Source organism: Acartia tonsa, chromosome 12, assembly GCF_053477335.1.
Source record: "Acartia tonsa isolate MP-2025a chromosome 12, ASM5347733v1, whole genome shotgun sequence".
NCBI lineage: Eukaryota > Metazoa > Arthropoda > Copepoda > Calanoida > Acartiidae > Acartia > Acartia tonsa.
The window spans coordinates 11,319,229-11,338,653 of record NC_137271.1 but is presented as its reverse complement, the minus strand read 5'-3'; the positions used below and the strand labels follow the sequence as shown (position 1 = coordinate 11,338,653).

The following is a 19,425-nucleotide window of genomic DNA, read 5'->3' as shown; positions in this document are numbered from 1 at the left end:
CCCAGAAAAAGAAATTTTTATGTTGAAAAATTCATACGAAGTTTTTCTTGTTGGTTCGAATTCTCAAAGTTCAAAAAGGCATACTTAAATCCAATTAAAACGCTTGATTTAAAATGCTTAGATTTAATTTTAACATACACTGAAATCAATTCAGGACCAATGTAAAGATTCTCTGAAATTGAATTAGCGAGATCTTAATAGGCAAACAAACAAAACGCTTTTCTACTTTATCCTATTATATAAAGTAGTAAGCGTTTTTTGTCTGTCCCGAAGGATCTCGCTAACCGCTGAACCGATATTGTTCTCCTCTACAGTGAAGCTTCTTATAGGTCCTATGAAGGTTTTAAACTATTTTTGGAGAGGGTGTCTTCACCCCCTCCCCCCCAAAAATATTTTTTTAACTCTTTTGAAACTCAAATTTAAAATGGGATAGGTCGACTTTTCTCCCTCCTACCAATGCCCCTAGAGGCTTCTAGGGGCGTAGCCGCTAGTATATAATATAATAGTATATTTAGCAATATATATTATATAATGTATATTTCTTTAGAAAAATATTGCACAAAGAACTATACAAAAAGTTAAAAGGCTTATATTGAAAATCTAATTTACAATGCTTTCTTTCTTCCTTAAATAAACAAAAAAAGATGAGTATATCGTTTCATAGTAATTTTGCTGCGTAAGGGGTAATATTGTTTTTAAAGAAAGTAAAAAAAATTCGAAGGCAGTCTAAATTATTTTTCTAAAATAATTCTGCGCCCCTTTTGTCTAAGAAATGTAGAGAACAGTGTAATACTCAAAAAATTCCCACCTTAAAAAAAAGAGTATCCTAAAACCATACTTGGAGCTTTGTGAAGAATCTCTAAAATGTTGGAGAACTCAATCGGTAAAGCGGTTAACTAGATATTAACGGACAAATAATACATAAAAGCAGATTTAATAAAAGTTAAATAGACCAAAAATATTTTATAATTCCACGTTTTCTTATTCGTAGGCTAAATAACTTAGGGGACTATTATTGAATTTTGATTGGTTAGTTCATTAATTGATTGTCCAAACTTTCTAACCAATAAACAATCTAAATAAGGGTTAATTTTGTGTATAATCATTGGGCATTGATTTATCGGCTATTGTCTTATCCCTTTAGATCCCTGAGATGAAAGATACAGTTATGTAGAGGAATCAAACGTTTTACTAAAGTCAAGGTGTTACAAATAATACATTTTTATTTCCATTTGATTTTTAAAAATTGATTAACAAACAAGAATGATTTAGAATATACATCGTTTAGACAATTGTATGCGAAAAAAAATTGAAATGGATTATACTTTTGGTTTTCTAAGACTAAAGCCAAAAATTTTATCATATTATTCGTAAAAGACAAATATATAGAAAATCACGAAACCTTTATATATAATGATACAATATGTCTTTTGTAGCTTGACCAACAGACATAAAGATTAAGTCAATTATATACAGAATCCTCAAAGTTCATAAGTGAAGGGAATCTTCACCAAAAACTGACACCATGGAAACTGTCCCAATTTTGTATAACTTTTGCGGAACATGTTCCAGTTACGTCATATTTTTCTTTCCCGAACAAGGGAAGGGGGAAAGAAAAAAAAGGGAAGGGGGGAAGAAAAAAGAGATGGGAGAAAAGGGGGTTTTCCCCATTTCTTTTGAAGAGATTTTCTTCCCCCCTTCCCTTTTTTGGGAAAGAAAAATATGACGTAACTGGAACATGTTCCGCAAAAGTTATACAAAATTGGGACAGTTTCCATGGTGTCCCAAAAACTTTCAGATGTCTATCTTGATTAGCAGCCAAGAAATTCACGTGTCCCAATGTCGACGTTTTGTACAGACATATTGTAAATTATAGAGTAGCTTCAGCACTAAAAATACACATTTACAAAAAAAATTTTAAATTTTCTTTACATAAAATATGGATTATATGAACAAAGAAATAATATTTCAATAATTAATAAACAAAAAACGTTGTTAATATTAAAAAATCTTAATTAAAATCACTAAAAATCACAAATTATCAATAACTAAGCTAAGAATAGATAATCACAAACAAATATAAAAGTTTTGTCGTTATAAGTTTGTTTCTTTTGTACGTGTGTATGTTGTATTATAAAGTTGTACTAGAGAGAGAATAATAATATAAGATTATTCTAGACCTCAGCTGATACAATCCACCTCTTTTTTTTTGTCTCCCCCTCGCCAATTCACAGTGGAATCAGGAAGGAAGGGAGGGGACAATGTATCGAATATTCAATATTTTAGGGGTCTCACACTTTGGGGACCTGCTTAAAGTGTTCGTGAAGGGTTTAGCAAGTTCTGACTGACTTTGGGTACTAACGCACAATTGCCGCGGAATTTGTTATGATCATAGCAGACATAAAACATGTGTATGCTGTATTATAAAGTTGTACTAGAGAGAGAATAATAATATAAGATTATTCTAGACCTCAGCTGATACAATCCGCTCCTTTTTTTTTGTCTCCCCCTTCGCCAATTCACAGTGGAATCAGGAAGGAAGGGAGGGGACAATGTATCGAATATTCAATATTTTAGGGGTCTCACACTTTGGGGACTAACGCACAATTGCCGCGGAATTTGTTATGACCATAGCAGACATAAAACATGTGTATGCTGTATTATAAAAGTTGTACTAGAGAGAGAATAATAATATAAGATTATTCTAGACCTCAGCTGATACAATCCGCCCCTTTTTTTTTTGTCTCCCCCTCGCCAATTCACAGTGGAATCAGGGAGGAATGGAGGGGACCATAGATCGAATATTTAATATTTTAGGGGTCTCACACTTTGGGGACCTGCTTAAAGTGTTCGTGAAGGGTTTAGCAAGTTCTGACAGACTTTGGGGACTAACGAACAATTGCCGCGGAATTTGTTATGATCATAGCAGACATAAAACATGTGTATGCTGTATTATAAAAGTTGTACTAGAGAGAGTATAATAATATAAGATTATTCTAGACCTCAGCTGATACAATCCGCCCCTTTTTTTGTCTCCCCCATTCGCCAATTCACAGTGGAATCAGGGAGGAATGGAGGGGACCATAGATCGAATATTTAATATTTTAGGGGTCTCACACTTTGGGGACCTGCTTAAAGTGTTCGTGAAGGGTTTAGCAAGTTCTGACAGACTTTGGGGACTAACGAACAATTGCCGCGGAATTTGTTATGATCATAGCAGACATAAAACATGTGTATGCTGTATTATAAAAGTTGTACTAGAGAGAGTATAATAATATAAGATTATTCTAGACCTCAGCTGATACAATCCGCCCCTTTTTTTGTCCCCCCCCCCCCTTCGCCAATTCACAGTGGAATCAGGAAGGAAGGGAGGGGACAATGGATCGAATATTTAATATTTTAGGGGTCTCACACTTTGGGGACCTGCTTAAAGTGTTCGTGAAGGGTTTAGCAAGTTCTGACAGACTTTGGGGACTAACGCACAATTGCCGCGGAATTTGTTATGATCATAGCAGACATAAAACATGTGTATGCTGTATTATAAAGTTGTACTAGAGAGAGAATAATAATATAAGATTATTCTAGACCTCAGCTGATACAATCCGCCTCTTTTTTTGTCTCCCCCTCGCCAATTCACAGTGGAATCAGGAAGGAAGGGAGGGGACAATGGATCGAATATTCAATATTTTAGGGGTCTCACACTTTGGGGACCTGCTTAAAGTGTTTGTGAAGGGTTTAGCAAGTTCTGACAGACTTTGGGGACTAACGCACAATTGCCGCGGAATTTATTATGACCATAGCAGACATAAAACATGTGTATGCTGTATTATAAAAGTTGTACTAGAGAGAGTATAATAATATAAGATTATTCTAGACCTCAGCTGATACAGTCCGCCTCTTTTTTTTTGTCTCCCCCTTCGCCAATTCACAGTGGAATAGATTTTCCAGTATGGCTTTGAAACTGATTAATATCCGCTGGATTAGAACCGGTTCTCAGCCATACTGAAAAATCATGTATAGCATCGTTTTACAGACATTTTTATACGAATTAGAAAATAATATCAATTTTGTTAGATTGGGCCTAAGGCTCCTCGGGGCAAATAAAACTGATTGTAGTCACATAATTTTTCATTTTAATATCCGAGGAAAGCTGTCTATAATACAATGCAATAAATAACTAATCCAAGTAAAATTTTTTATATTAAAAAAAATTTAACCTAAAGGGGAGTAGGTTTTACGTTTGTTTAATTTTTTCTTATATTGCTACATGGATGTTGCACCAGATTTTTATGTACTCTGATAAAGTGAAAAACTGGCTTAATTAATGATACCCTATTCCCTCCTTCTGGATGAACGAACTTACCAATGAATGAGGTCAATATTAGCAATCTAAATCAAAGACAAATTTTCCCCTGTTTATATACCCCCGGAAAACCTATATCCATTGTCAGGTTAGTTTAGGTTATATTGGGTACTGAGCAGCCTCGCAGGGGTTAGCCATAAGTTCACAAATCTTAAATAATAATCTTAAAGACTTAATTAAAGAGATGCTTCGCTTATACCAATATGCCAAACCGTACTAGGAATCAATATTCTGAAGTAAATAGATAATCCAAAAGTTAAAAAAAAAGTTTAAGATTGAATATAGTCTTTCTGGTACAGATTAAAGAGTTGCTACGCTCTCTCAATTGTACCTAACTGTTATAGGAATCATTATTCATTATGCCTGTAAAAAATTAAATGTCAACACTTCTTACAGATTAACAGGGGTAGAGAGAAAATGCTATGTAAAGCATGGCTCGGCAGCCGTTATACATCGTTTTCAGCCGCCTTATTGCCTAACCTTAGCTATACTATTGCATTACATCCATTCAGTAACTTTTTCAGGTAGTAACTTGGTGAATTGATCGCTGCCGAGCCCTTGATTTTTATTAAATTTCCTACTCAAGCTTATTTATGGCAATACATCTATAGTAAATTGGTGAATTAACCGCTAAATTTTATAGAATCTCCAGAAAATTTCTTTAGTGTTCCGATTCCATTCACTTTACTAGAACTTGTAGTTTTACACGGAGGCCTTTGGGTTCTCTCTCTCTCTTTCTCTCTCTCTCTCTCTCTCTCTTTCTCTCTCTCTCTCTCTCTCTCTCTCTCTCTCTCTCTCTCTCTCTCTTTCCATCTCCCTTTCTCTCTTCAAGGCCCTTTTTTTGCTGTTAATATCTTTTTATTCCCTTTCCTTTCTCTGTCATATGTTATGAAGGCCCCTTTTTCTAGTGGTTTTTCTCTCAAAAGGAAAACTTTTCTCCTATTCTTTCTCAATTTTCTTTTTCTCCATTGATAGAAAATATAATGTAATTCTTTTCTCCAACATTTACTTATTCCCCCGCCCCCCTCACCTTCTTGTTGAGAAATATAAACACAGACAGACACACTCTTATACGTACAGTGAAGCTTCTTAAATGTCCAGGGAAGTTCTTTTTGGGGAGGTTAAATTTTTCAACAATTGTAATAAATTACAATTGTCTCCAATTTCCTTAAGTTTTTTCCCTATGCCGAACCCCTGCGGAGCCCTAACCCTACAGGGCTCCCCAGTACCCAATATGACCTAACCTGCACATCAATAAAAAAACTCACGAAAAACTTACCTCTCTCAATTTTGATTTATTCAAAATCAAGGGGAGTGGGGCGAGTATTTGTGGTTGGCAAGCACTCTGAGTTTAAACTGTACAATGTACATATGTATATCAATATCAAGATCTGTATGTATTTTCTTTTGAACCACTACAGTTCTTTTTATTTGTTTTGAGTCAGCATTCTCTCATTAGTAGAGCCGGAAGTCGAAACTGATCATTTGGTTGGGAAAATCGATTTTTTCTTAATCTATTATAAAACTACTAGCGGCTTCGCCCCTAGCCTCTAGGGGCTTTGCCCCAAGAGCTATAAGTATATCTTTTATTACCTAGAGATGCCCCCACTCCACCACTATTTTAAATAATTTTTAAAAATTTAAAAATTAAGGGATTTTTTGGGTTTTTTTTAGGGGGGGGGGGGGTTTTCCCATCCCCCAGGAAAATAGCCTAAAACCACCAAAGGACCAGTAGGTATATTCCCTGAAGAGTATAATCCGATCAGTTCAGTGGTTACCGAGATCTTAAGGTACAGATGGACAGACTGACGGACAGACATCATTTGTATACTAGATAGATACTTTGTATTATAGATAATCATATAAGCGTATGGAAGGGGGTTTGTCAACACCCCCTTAGATTTAAGAAAAGGCTTTAAACTTTTTTCATCCCCTCAAGAAATACACCCCCATGGACAGAAACCTGTGCACGCCACTGTCTAAGGTGCGTGTTCAACATTTTATTAGGGAACTGCGCGAAGCGTACCAATTATTATTTATTTAGGGGAAGTGCTTCAGTGGGGTTGGGAAATAGAAAATGAATATAGGATGTTGTAGGAGTCAACCCCTTAGTATTCGTCAAGGGGTTAAACACGTCTCTATATATGAGATATCTTTATCTAAAATTTACACACAAAAACCAACATAAACATACACAAACACACATACTAATAGGAGACTAACACAAACTCACTCACACATACTAACAGGAGACTAATACACACACACACATACTAACAGGAGACTAACACAAACACACACATACACATACTTACAGGAGATTAACACACACACACTCACATACTAACAGGAGACTAACACACACACACACACACACACACACACACACACACACACACACACACACACATACTAACAGGAGACTAACACACACACACACACGCACACATACTAACAGGAGACTAACACACACTCACTGACACATACTAACAGGAGACTAACACACACACACACACATACTTACAGGAGACTAACGCACACACACACACCTACTAACAGGAGACTAGCACACACACATACTAACAGGAGACTAACACACATACAAATACTAACAGGAGACAAACACACACACACACACACACATACTAAAAGGAAACTAACACACACAAACACATACTAACATGAGACTAACACACACACACAAATACTAACAGGAGACTAACACACAAGAAAGCCAGACAGACAGTCAGACGGATCAACACACACACATATACACCCACACAAACACACTCACAACTTCACACACAAACACATCTACACACACACACTCACACCTTCACGCACACACATAAAAAAGGACACATGTATAACAAGGTCTAGGACAAGATAGACACAAGGACAAAATATTCCAAATAACCAAAGAAACATATAATTTAATTTCGTCTAATTTAGAAAAAAACTTGTGCGTCTGTACGCAGAGGGAGAGAGAGAGAGGGAGAGAGAGAGAGAGAGAGAGAGAGAGAGAGAGAGAGATAGAGAGTTAATTTTGTGTATCATCATTGGGGATGTACATCAATTTAACGGCAATTGTCTTATCAATTTAGATTCCTGGTCTGTATATTGTTAGTGTGATAAAAAGTATGGAGCGATGTACAATGTAAACGGGGAGGATTCATTCAAACTCATTTTTAAAGTAGCTAAAACGTTTTATGAGCAGTTTCTAATTAATGTCACATTTATCGGAAATCAAACGATACTTTTGGAAGACAAGGATGACTAATTCATAAAAGCTCTAAAACGGTAGGACAAACAAACATTAATTCTTGCAGACAGAACTGATTAAACATAATGTAAATGTATAAGTTTTAACAAAATTGTTAAATACAGGATACTATTTAAAGGACATACTTACATTTTAGGAATTAATTTTAGAGATGCTCCGCTTTTAATACTGTACTTTGTTGTCCCAGGAATCAGTATTCCAAAAATTTCAAATTATTTCATGTCTAAATTGACGAAGAGAGCTAACCGTTACGGACGAACCGACCCTAAATATACAAAACCTGTGCTATGTATAGAATACGAGGACATTAGGACAGTATGGAAAAGTTTTCATGAATGACTTTCAACTTTTTCCCCTCAGACTTTGTATCTACAATACAATGTAAAATGTTGTCTGTCTGTCTGTTTGTACCGTAGGATCTCGCTAACTGCTGAACCTATCGGATTCTACATAAGAGGTAGCTTCGCATAGGTCTTAGGAAGGTTTAAACCTATTTTAGGGGAGGGTACCATCACCATTTCCAAGAGAAATCGCGGGTATAATCCCTTTCGGTGCAACGCCCCTTAAGGGGCGATACGTCGTATTTTGATAGGTAATTTTAGGTTAAGTTGTATTGGGTTAGGTAATTGCCCCGCAGGGTATATAAATAGTACAAAAGCTAAAATGGGTTTTGGAATTAAACTCCCTCCTCCTCAAGAGCCATTACAGTAAAAGAATAAATTCCTCTATGACAGGGGTTTAATATTTGTTTATTTACGGAGTGGAAACCCTCTGCCAACTTTCAATTGGGTCTTTAAATAACATGCAATAGCGACGGAAATATTAAAACAGTCAAGTCGCTGCAAAAGAGCAGAAAGCAATTTAATAGCAGACTAAAAAGGACACTATTACTGAAACCCTGTGTTTTTACTTTTACATTTATAATTATTCATTATATAGGGATTCGTCATTTTTTCACAGTAGATTTTCTCCTATTTCTAGCCCCTACGGGGGGCTCTAACCCTGCGGGGCAATCACCTAGCCTAACCTCTCAAAAGCTACTGTGAAAATAAAACTAGACCCGCAACTTTGTGTCCTTCACGTGACCCTAACATTTAGGTCTGTTCCGTTCTCCTTAAAGGGAAGCTTTACATCTGTTTCAGTATGGTTTTCGGCTATTTATCAGATTTAAATCTTCAAAAGATTTCTCAGGGAAGTTTAACTTTCGTCTATGTCATCAACTGAATATCAAGTCCGTTAGAACCCTACAGAAAATATAACCTCTAACGGGTCTACGCCCGAGGTATTAGGTTAAGTAACGTAAATTCACTACAAAACATTTATTCTATGATTATATCTTTTAAAAACTTTGTAATTACTTAATTATAGAAAAATCCAACGGGAATAATTATTTGAGCTTAAGTTGAAGCTGATAATATTTTTAGTTTGTCTTACATTTCATTGTGCACAATCTTTAGTTTACAGGAGAAAACAAGGGTAATATAACAGAGAATAGGATACCTAGCGGCAAAACTGTAAACTATACATATAATATAGGAAAGAGCGAGGTTTCGTGATTTTTATTTTAGCCAGGTATTGTACTTCGGTCCGTAGCCTCTAGGGGAGATCAGGAAAATAACCTAAAATTCTTTTATAGAGAAAACCTGAAAAACAACCCCGAATCGATTTCCGAGATTCTAATTTTAGAAAAATATCATAACAAAATAACATTTACTAGTAATTATTTTATACTAAATTGCTTTCCTTTTGTGATTGTAAAGGTGATTTGATTGTAAAAATAATTTAAAAGTATACAAATAACAAAAATACTTCAAATTAAAAGTGGAATGTTGGCAATGACTCTAGTTAAATTAGTTTACATACCTTTACAGTAGGATTAATTAGGGCCAAGGCATGTCTCGTAACATGTCATGCATGTAACTAGCAGCAAAAGGTACAATTGAAGAAATCAATCAAAGAAGAAAAGAATGTTTCGTTAACGGCTAAAGATCTTAGTAACAGCTGTACTACACTGTAACCTCCGTTTAAGCGAATATCACTTCTAGTCATCTCCATTGCAGGGATCTAAAGGGATAAGACAATGGCTCAAAGATAATACACAAAAGTACAACTTCTGTAGCGCAAAATAAGTGGCGCGCTGAAACGTTAGGAAACTCAACTTAGTAAACCAACCAATCACAATCTCCAAAGTTGTTAAGTTAACAAATAAGATAACGTTTGTTTAAACTTAGGAGAATAGTGTAATTAACATTGTCCCTTCTAATTAAGATTAAGATTATTGGGAGGTTTTAGTCCCTCAAGAAATCAATAAGCTTTTTGCTACTATTGAACGCTGTCGCGTTATAATAATAAGCAAAGCTACTCTACAAGTCTTACGTGTCGGTTAGTCTGTGTAACGAAAAATTGCTATTTTCATGAATATTTTGATGGATAAAAGAATTAAGCATTACCCGATAATTTTAATAAAAAATATTAACTAAATCTTAAATTTCTAACATATTCGAAATGAAAACTATATAAATTTATATTATTTTTACGCAAAAATCGTATTCAATACAATATAACACAAATATGAAAGTTAATTAGAGATATCTAGCGGAGAAATTATGAACTACATATAATAGAAGTTTGGTGATTTTGAACTAATTTTAGGAAAATTTTCTATTTATGTAAGATTTATGTAGTGATGTATTTGATTTAATATGTCATTTTAAATATACTTTCAACATGAAGCTTCGCCCCTAGACTCTAGGAACCTTATTAATGGAAAATGTTTATTTTTGAGAGGGGGGGAATTTATTACGACCTATTTTTTACAAAGACATATCTTAAAACAAAAACAAAAATCAACTCATCAATGCGACGCCTCTATAGACTCAAGCGGCACTTGAGAAAAGGGGGGGGGGGCGATTGTCGATCCTCCACTTACAATTTTACTTATAAAAAGATTTTTTTTGGAGGGGAGGGGGGGAAGGAAATTTTCCAGGGTCGATTTTCCTTGGAAGGATGGAGGTAATCACCTCCAACTTTTTATACAGCTTCCCTGTATTTACAAGACGCTTCACTGTAAAGGAGAACCATATCGGTCCAGCAGTTAGACAGACAGACATCCTGTTACTTTAACAAGCGGTTACGCCCCTAGAGGCACATGTGGGAAGTGTACCACCCACTTTGCAATTAAGTTTTGATAGAAAATGTAGAATTTTTTTGGGAGGGGGGCATTTTCTGTTGCAAGGGTGGAGATAACCTCCCCCAAAATAGTTATAATCCTGGACCTATAAAAAGCTTGAATGTAAAAGAGAACCATGCTGGTCAAGCGTTTATAGCGAGATCCTGAAAAGGGTACTTACTTTTATATAAAGATACTAGGATTAGCGTCTTCATCCTAGGGTGGTGGAGAGTTCTCAAAGATTTAAATATTCAGATAATAAAGTAATAGAGGATGTCTGTCTGTGTGTTTGTATGTTTGTACCAAAGGATCTCTGTAACCGCTAAACCGATCAGGTTCTTCTTTACAGGGTAGCTTCTCATAGTCCTAAGAAGGTTTATAACTATTTTGAGGGAGGGTGCCACCAACCTTCCAAAAGTGATCACTCCTAAAAAAAAATACCCCCCCTCTAGAGCATTATGTTAAGACTGACGGGCCAATTAGATATAGAGCAATGCTTACTGAACAGAAAATTATTCACCAATCCTTATACTAAAGTTTGTCTGTGTATCTGTGTGTCTGTACCAAAGGATCTCGCTAACCGCTGAACCGATCAGGTTCTCCTTAACAGGGTAGCTTCTCAGGTCCCGGAAAGGTTTATACTATTTTCTTGGGGGGGGGGTGGGACACCCCCAACCCCCCAAAAAATGAAAAATAACCCCCCCCCCCCCCAATAATTTTATTTTTTTAACTAAAATTCAAAATGAGTGGGGGGGGGGGGATTCCACCCCCCCGCAAAAAAATTTTTTTTTTACTTTTACTTTTAAAATCTAAAATAGGAAATTGGGTTATTAAATTCGACTCTCTCCTCCTCAAGTGCCCCTAGAGGCCTAGTCTATAAAACAAAGTAGAACGATGTTTGTTTGTCTGTCTGTTTGTTTATAGCGAAGGATCTCGCTAACCGCTGGACCGATCGGGTTCTCCTTTACAGGGTAGCTTCTCATAGGTCCCGGGAAGGTTTATAACTATTTTCTTAGGTGGTGGGACACCCCTAACCCCCCCAAAAAATGAAAAATCCCCCCCCCCTTTTAAAATCTAAAACACGAAAAATTAGTTTAATAAAACCTCTTGGGGCAAAGCCCCTATATAGAGGCTAGGGGGCGAATCCGCTAGTTCACCAATAAAACAATAGTCTTTCTAGAAAAACAGCAGGTAAAACAAATATTTCTAATATATAAAACAAATTACCATCAGAGCATTACCAAAAGACTAACCGACAAAGTATATTATATACTTGATGCTCATTAGTAAAGGGAATATTTGCCGAAAAGTCGAGAGATTCACGTTTCTTTAAGATATTTAGACGGACATACATCGTCCTACTTATTCACATTTTTGTGTAGATAATAGAACTATTGGGTACAACTTTTAGACTTTTTTTAGGAAGCAAACTAATTTTTTTTATGGGGTTTCTTTTTCTTGAGGTGATTTCTCACCACGCCCAAAATAGTTACACACTTTATCTTTCACTGAAAAGAAGATTTGGATTGGTTCAGCTAGTAACGAGATACTTCGTGTAAGAAACACGCAGACAGACATGCGGTTACTTTTATATAAGGCTTTTCTGAGTTATTGTTGTATTCCCAGAACCACCCTCCATCCCCTATGCAAAATTCAGTTGATTTATAGATACCGTATAAAGTTCAATTATTCCAGGACATCATTCCCTCTATAAAAATTCCAATTTCATATCATTTTGGCTTGCTTCAAAAGTACACTAATTTTAAATTAAATATGAAAAAGTTGTTATTTAGTATTAAATAATTATATTAAAAGATTAGCATAAAAACAATTTTTAAATAGGTATACAACAATAGCAATGATCTTTTTCTCTTTTTATTTTAACTTGTCTGTGACATAACAAACAGGTTTGTTATCTGGTGATATTTTTAGAGTTTACAAGTTTGGACAATAACATAAGCCGTTCATGATCAGCCTTCTACTTATGTAGTCTTCGTGTAAAAGCTTCAGCACTCTTTTGCTGTTTCTTGGCTTTAAACTTGCAGTCACTGCATAACTTTCTTTCTTTAACAAATCTTCTATCTTGTTCGTTTCTTTTTCTGCTATTTCAGCTTTCTCTTTGTTAGGTATCTAAAACCTGTTCTTTAATTCTAACTCTATAATCTCGCTGATGTTTGATTGAATGATTAGCCATAGTTTCTAAGACTCCTGGAGTAGTACGAGACACTTTTGTATGACTATTATAGCCAGTTCATTCTCCAATGTTCAAATATATTATGACTTGACATGCTGTTTCATGAGGGCTCTTTGTTATTACCTCACCCTCGCCAGTTTGGATAGGGTTTTATTACTAAATGTGTTTTCATATGTTTGTTTATCAGACATATCTCTTGAATCAAGTTTCTTCCTTAAGTGAATTCTCATGTGAATATCTCTATATTGAGTTGTACTGAATGTTTTATCACACAAATCGCATGATTTATTGTTCTCTTTAGAATGATCCCTTACTCTTTCTTATTTGTTATTATATATTGCATCAGTTACAAACCTGAAATGAAAAAATATTTAATATTACTAGCGGCTCTATATTCGATGGTTTAGGTCGGGGATAGAAAAATACCCTAAAACCATCCCAGAACCTATGTAAAACTTTCCTTAACAGCAATTGAAGTTAAACTTAAAAGCCACATTTATATCAAATCCTAAAACCTACAGTTATACCTCTGATTGGTTCCTTAAAGGATGATTAAATTACTTTTATAGTAGCTCCCACAAAACCTACATCCTAAATATTGCAGTCATCCAACCTTTTATAATAGCACAACCTTTATTTTAGGCAAAGACATTCCTCTATTACTAATACTTAATTAAGTACTTACTTATTAAATGAGAAAGTATATCTATCCAATTAAAACAATTAAATGTCTGCTGTTTAGGCTGTCTGCTATGTTATCATCTGTATCTGAAAATATTTCAACAGTTTAAATAAGCTGATTTAAATATTGGATTCTCGGAAAGAAAACAAAGTAGTGGGTTTCGTCGTATTTTCACAGAAGGTTATTTTAGGTTAGGTAAATAGTCATAATGATTGCCCCGCAGGATTAGTAAATTGGCTCGATCCGCAGGGTTTGAGACGCCCGCAAGGGCTAGAAATGGGAGAAAAGCTAGTGTGAAAATACGATGAAACCGGCTACTTCGTTTAATTTCCATGTTCTAAATACTCATAGTAGATTAGGTACCTATATACAATTTTACATCATTACGAAAAATACAATACACTTCTCATAATACTACATTTACAGATTTTTACCAGATTTAAGAAAATATCAGCATTTTCAGTATCTTCATCGTATCATAGCTAAACAGATTTCCACGGGTAGTAAAATAAAAAATTATAAGACTAAGTCCAGTATTAGCTCCGCCGCGGAGGGTTCTAAAATATAAGGAAGCTCTTAAAAGGTCTATGGATGGTTTTATGCTACTTTTTTAAATATTAAAGTAAGATAAAAATATTTACAAAGTGCGAATGCCGCACAAAAATTTTTTATAATTAATTTCGTTTTTGACCAACTCTAATTTTTTCTATTATTCCTGGTTATAATATTTTTTCAATAACATTTAGAATATTAAATTACATTTCTTTCACTGCTATTTTTGATATAAGTTAGGAAATAATGGAATTTGCTTCCTATTCTTGTTTTTATTGTATGGGAAAAATTGTCCGTGAAGGGGGGGTGCCAAAATATTTTTAGGCTTTTAGTAAGTTGAAATTATGGCAAGAATAAACAAATGCAAAGGCTAAACAAGAAATACTTAGTTCGAGTTGTTCCATTGGAATATTATCCTATTGAAGAGGTTGCATGATTATATGATCACGTGATTATTCTAGGTTAGGTTATGTTGGTTATTGTAATCCTACAACCCAGCTGTTTAAAAATCCGCATGTAAACTAAAGGAACGACGCATGCATACGTCGCAATACTATTATTTTCCTCGATGTAAAAAAACAACATATATGCACGCACTTGAGCTCATACGATGCTTTTTTAATATTTTTCTCGATATGCTCTTACGACGTACGTGTTTTTAAATGCATCGCGATTTGGACCACTTTTGCGATGGAATAATGAAAAATGCGTCGGTTTTATTTATTTGTGGAAAAAATAAAATGACGCCGTTTGCATCATGTGGGTGCGGGTTAGACGTTACTAATTATTAATACGTACTTATAAATAAAAGTACTTAAAATCAAAGGATATACTCCTCTTATACTTTTAAATTTTAATATGGAAATTGAGTGAAGAGATTTCATGATATTTCTCTTGACTTAGCTAGATTATAATACTTTCCATGCTATACTGAAAATGATTAAATTTGTTATACTGTTGTCTATAGTTTAGATTTTGTAATGATTTAAATAAAATATTTCAAAGTACCAAAACACAATGAAATGGGAAACCAATTTACATAAGATTTATAAGATATCATTTAAAAAAACCATACTTACATTTAAAAAAAATAAAAAATTACAGTTTTTTCTAAAAAGTAAGAGACACCTGACAGCAAAAATTTGAACTATATATAGACACAAATTAATTACCATCCCTATTTAAATAAAATTTCATCATTTCAAGGTCACATTTATTTCAATTTAACAACATTCATATACGACGTAGAAGTTGTTATTTTTTAAAATTAAACTACACAATCAATTAGCTACATTTTAAAAAATTTGTCAACCTTTCTGTGCGTCGTGTGTGTTGTAATTTTTATGAAAGAAAATGGAAAGGTTTAACAAGTAACAATTTAAACAAATTCTCGACGCATTAATAAGGCAATAGCGTTACCTTTTCTTATAAACTGACGCATTTCTTATAATGTAACGTATGAATGTGTCGTTCAGCCATCCTCTATGCGGCTTTTTGAAAAGCTGGGAACTGATGTAGATGTGAACAAGCTTTAGTTGTGTATGGTTAAAACAGACCAAGCATTTGTAAATCTTAACTCTCTGAGGTGGATACTTAAAAACTTGATGACTTGATGAAAAATTTAAATATTATTCATCCATGTACACTTAAACTGTTTTTAACCTATTTTTAAAACGTATATAAAAAATATACTATGACACTAGTAAAATCAGACTGCAGAGCCTATTTGAATTAAGTCCCCAATAAACTTTTTTGGGGGGATTTGAATATTTATTTTTACTGTTGCTGTGGTCATTTTGACCAAAGCAAAAGGTCTTTTTTTTATTTGGGTAAAATTCGTAGCGTTTAGAGTGTTTTGCTTCATAAATATTGTATTCTGGTATAGAGTAAAATTAGGCCTTATGATTTTACTATAAAAATTCACTAAAAAGTTAAATCTTTACAATATACCAATGAATTAACATTAACATGTTTGTGTTCGTTCACCTATTTTAAACACATAAAAATTGGCTGTAAAGGGTTAAATTTGATGACAAGATGACATGATGTCAACAAATGTTTATGCAATACAACAAAATTATTTTTGACACATATACAAATATGATATAAAATAAGATTATTCAAACTTATTTTTTAAAAATATTTTTAAAAAGTATGTATCTTTTACGTGTATAGTTTTCATTCTTTTCATTTTAATTAAATAAAAATTATTTAACTACATTGTAAATAAGTCACTTTGTGAAAACACTCTTTCGGAAATTATAAATATTTGAAATGAAACAAGAAATCTTATTGGTTTAACTTTAGCATTATGTGTTTTATGTATTATGTTAAATTTTTTACTGAAATTGATTGTTTTAGAAAAAAAATTATTTCCATCGAACAGAGTAGAGTTTTTTATTATTGTATTGATATAAACTGAATCATATAAAATTTTTCTGTAAGAAACAATTTAACCCCAAACTAAAAGTTGCTTTTGCTCCCGTCAAAATGATCACAGCAACATATAAAATTAATTTTTAAATCCCCCCAAAAAAGTTTATTGGGGACTTAATTCAAATTTGGGCTCTGCAGTCTGATTCTACTGGTGTCATAGTATATTTTTGATATATGATTAAAAAATAGGTTTAAAACAGTTTAATAGGTGTTTGATTAGAGTCTTAGCCCAATTCGTGTCTTAACTATAGACATTAAGTTCATGGCTACTTTATGCTATATCATGCTATTTCTACGATTATTAAAAGTAAAAATTATAAGTTTATTATTAATTGTTATTTCAGAGGGACCGAAGCTTTATTTTATTATTTGTTGAAAATTGTATATTATACAATACAATATTCTATTATATAAATGTTTTAGGTTATTTCTGCCCTTTGAATATATAAATGCAAGGTGCAAAATCGATTGTGTTACATAATTAATTTCCCAGATTTTCATATTGAAAAAAATGTAAATAAAACATTGTAGAAAGAAAGTTGTTAACTCTTGTTAAAGAGATGTTGGGAGTAGGGAAAGCAAGAGGGTTTTTTAATGCAAAACAACACAAAACTTGATATGTCTTCAAGAGCAATTGAATTTTTTTAAGAACTTGATTCTCCGAAGAGAGAGTCGTCGAATGAGTCTTCAAGTGTTTTTAAAGTTTTTGAGTATCCACCTCTGCTGCCTAGCTGACAAGTTCAACATTAACAATTGTGTCTTTGAATTATCCCTTCATCCCTGTGACTGTACAGTTACTCAACACACATATCGCTACATTTGTCTAGTGAGAGAATTGTGTTGTTTTAAGCTTTGTTGTGTTGTATACTGGTGCCGACAGAGACAGTTTTTTTGATAAGCATTATTTTGAAGGATGCAAGGTAAGGAGATCCTTGTGTAGCTATATCAACATTTAGCCAGATGCATATTGCTCGGCCATAACCTGCAACCCTTTTTCAAGACCCCAACTGGCACATGTCTTCATTAATCTTCCAAAATAATTCTAATTCACCCAATTTCAAGATTTGCTGTTAAAGACTGCTCTATAGAGCTCCTTGTTTATGCTGGTCACCTCTCTGACTGATAATTTATCATAAACCTTTTATAATCATGGAAAACGTTGTTAAATCTTATATAGAAACAGAAGTACAAAATGAGGATCATGGAAAGAAAAAAAAGTTGCAGGTTTCATCATATTTTCACAGTAGCTTTTGATAGGTTAATTTAGTTTAGATAAATGCTAATGATTGCTCCACAGGGGCTAAAAATAGGAAAAAACTTCTGTGAGAATGCAATAAAACCCGCTAATTTATTATCTTTTCATGATCCCAGAGTGACTATACTGAAAGGACTGCAGGACCCTGATACAAATACTTCTGATCTAATTTTATTTCAATGAAAATTGAATTGCTTAGTCTTATTCATCCACTCTTTTTGTGATGCTTTGGTTTCCTAGTAGTTATTTAATCTGACTAATCTTAGATTTGTCAAGGTTTTATTACTACTTTTCAGATTTGGTCAGGTTTTAATCTGAAACTTAAATCCCGCCCCTTATCTATAAACTCTGACTTTTGTTTACATTTTGTCAGATTATAATCTGCTGATCCTGAGTTTGGGTTCATTTTTTGCCACCAAATTTTAATCTGACAATGGGGATTTCCGATAATAATCTGACTCTATGTCACTAAATGTCACATATGACTTTTGGTAACAATGTGTCAGATTAGGTAATTTTCTCCACTCTGACTCTATGTCTCTACATGTCATACATGACTTTGGTAACAATTTGTCAGATTAGGTAATTTTCTCAACTCTGACTGTAACTACATGTCATATATGACTTTTGGTGATATTGTGTCAGACTTCATTGTGTGATGTAAAGTACCTTTCTCCCTGCCTTGAGAGCATTGTATGTATTTTATATATTAACTTTTAGTTCTTGTGTCACCATTCTCGGAGCAAGTCTTTGCTCTGCGATTCGGCACGAACCTAAAAGTGTTAACAGTGTAATATTGTTAATATCTATTTTATATGTTTTATATGTCTTTGAATTAATACACATTATTAGAATATTTAGCTGTTTATTCCTATTATTACTACACGTCATTTTTGGCGCAGTAGTGTAGTACGAACCTACGGCTCAGATTTTCTTTTAATTGTATTATTTCTTTTCTTTTTAGTTTTGTTCAGGCATATTTGCAGTGGCCAGGATGGACATTGCTGAGTGGAGGAAGATGTCTCAGGATGAAAGGGATGTGTATATGGTTAATGCGATTAATGCTCTTAGGACTAAAATTGATAATGTGGCGGCGAAGCTGGGTGGGCATGTAGCGCCCCTGGTGAAGGAGAGATATGTGATGGTTAAGAACACCATGTCACCATCCTGTCCATTGAAGGACACCACGACACCATCCTGTCTAGTGAAGGACAACATGTGGGTGGAGGACACCAACATAATGTCCAGGGAAAGATATGTGCCGCCCTGGACATGTACTTTGTTGGTGGAGGACACCATGAAAGGGGAAAAGGTGCCGCCCTGGACATTGAAGGACACCACGACACCATCCTGTCTAGTGAAGGACAACATGTGGGTGGAGGACACCAACATAATGTCCAGGGAAAGATATGTGCCGCCCTGGACATGTACTATGTTGGTGGAGGACACCATGAAATGGGAAAAGGTGCCGCCCTGGACATGTATCAGCAG

The 19,425-nt window shown here is 34.2% G+C and overlaps 1 long non-coding RNA gene across 1 annotated transcript; it reads right to left on the bottom strand.

The window, feature by feature from the left end:
- Positions 1-12,603: 12,603 nt before the first annotated feature.
- Positions 12,604-13,779, bottom strand: LOC145333661 (uncharacterized). Its single transcript, XR_013884573.1, has 2 exons — positions 13,695-13,779; positions 12,604-13,363 (listed from the first exon to the last, which is right to left on the bottom strand). It is a non-coding gene; the product is annotated as an uncharacterized LOC145333661 (long non-coding RNA).
- Between the last annotated feature and the right edge of the window lie 5,646 nt (positions 13,780-19,425).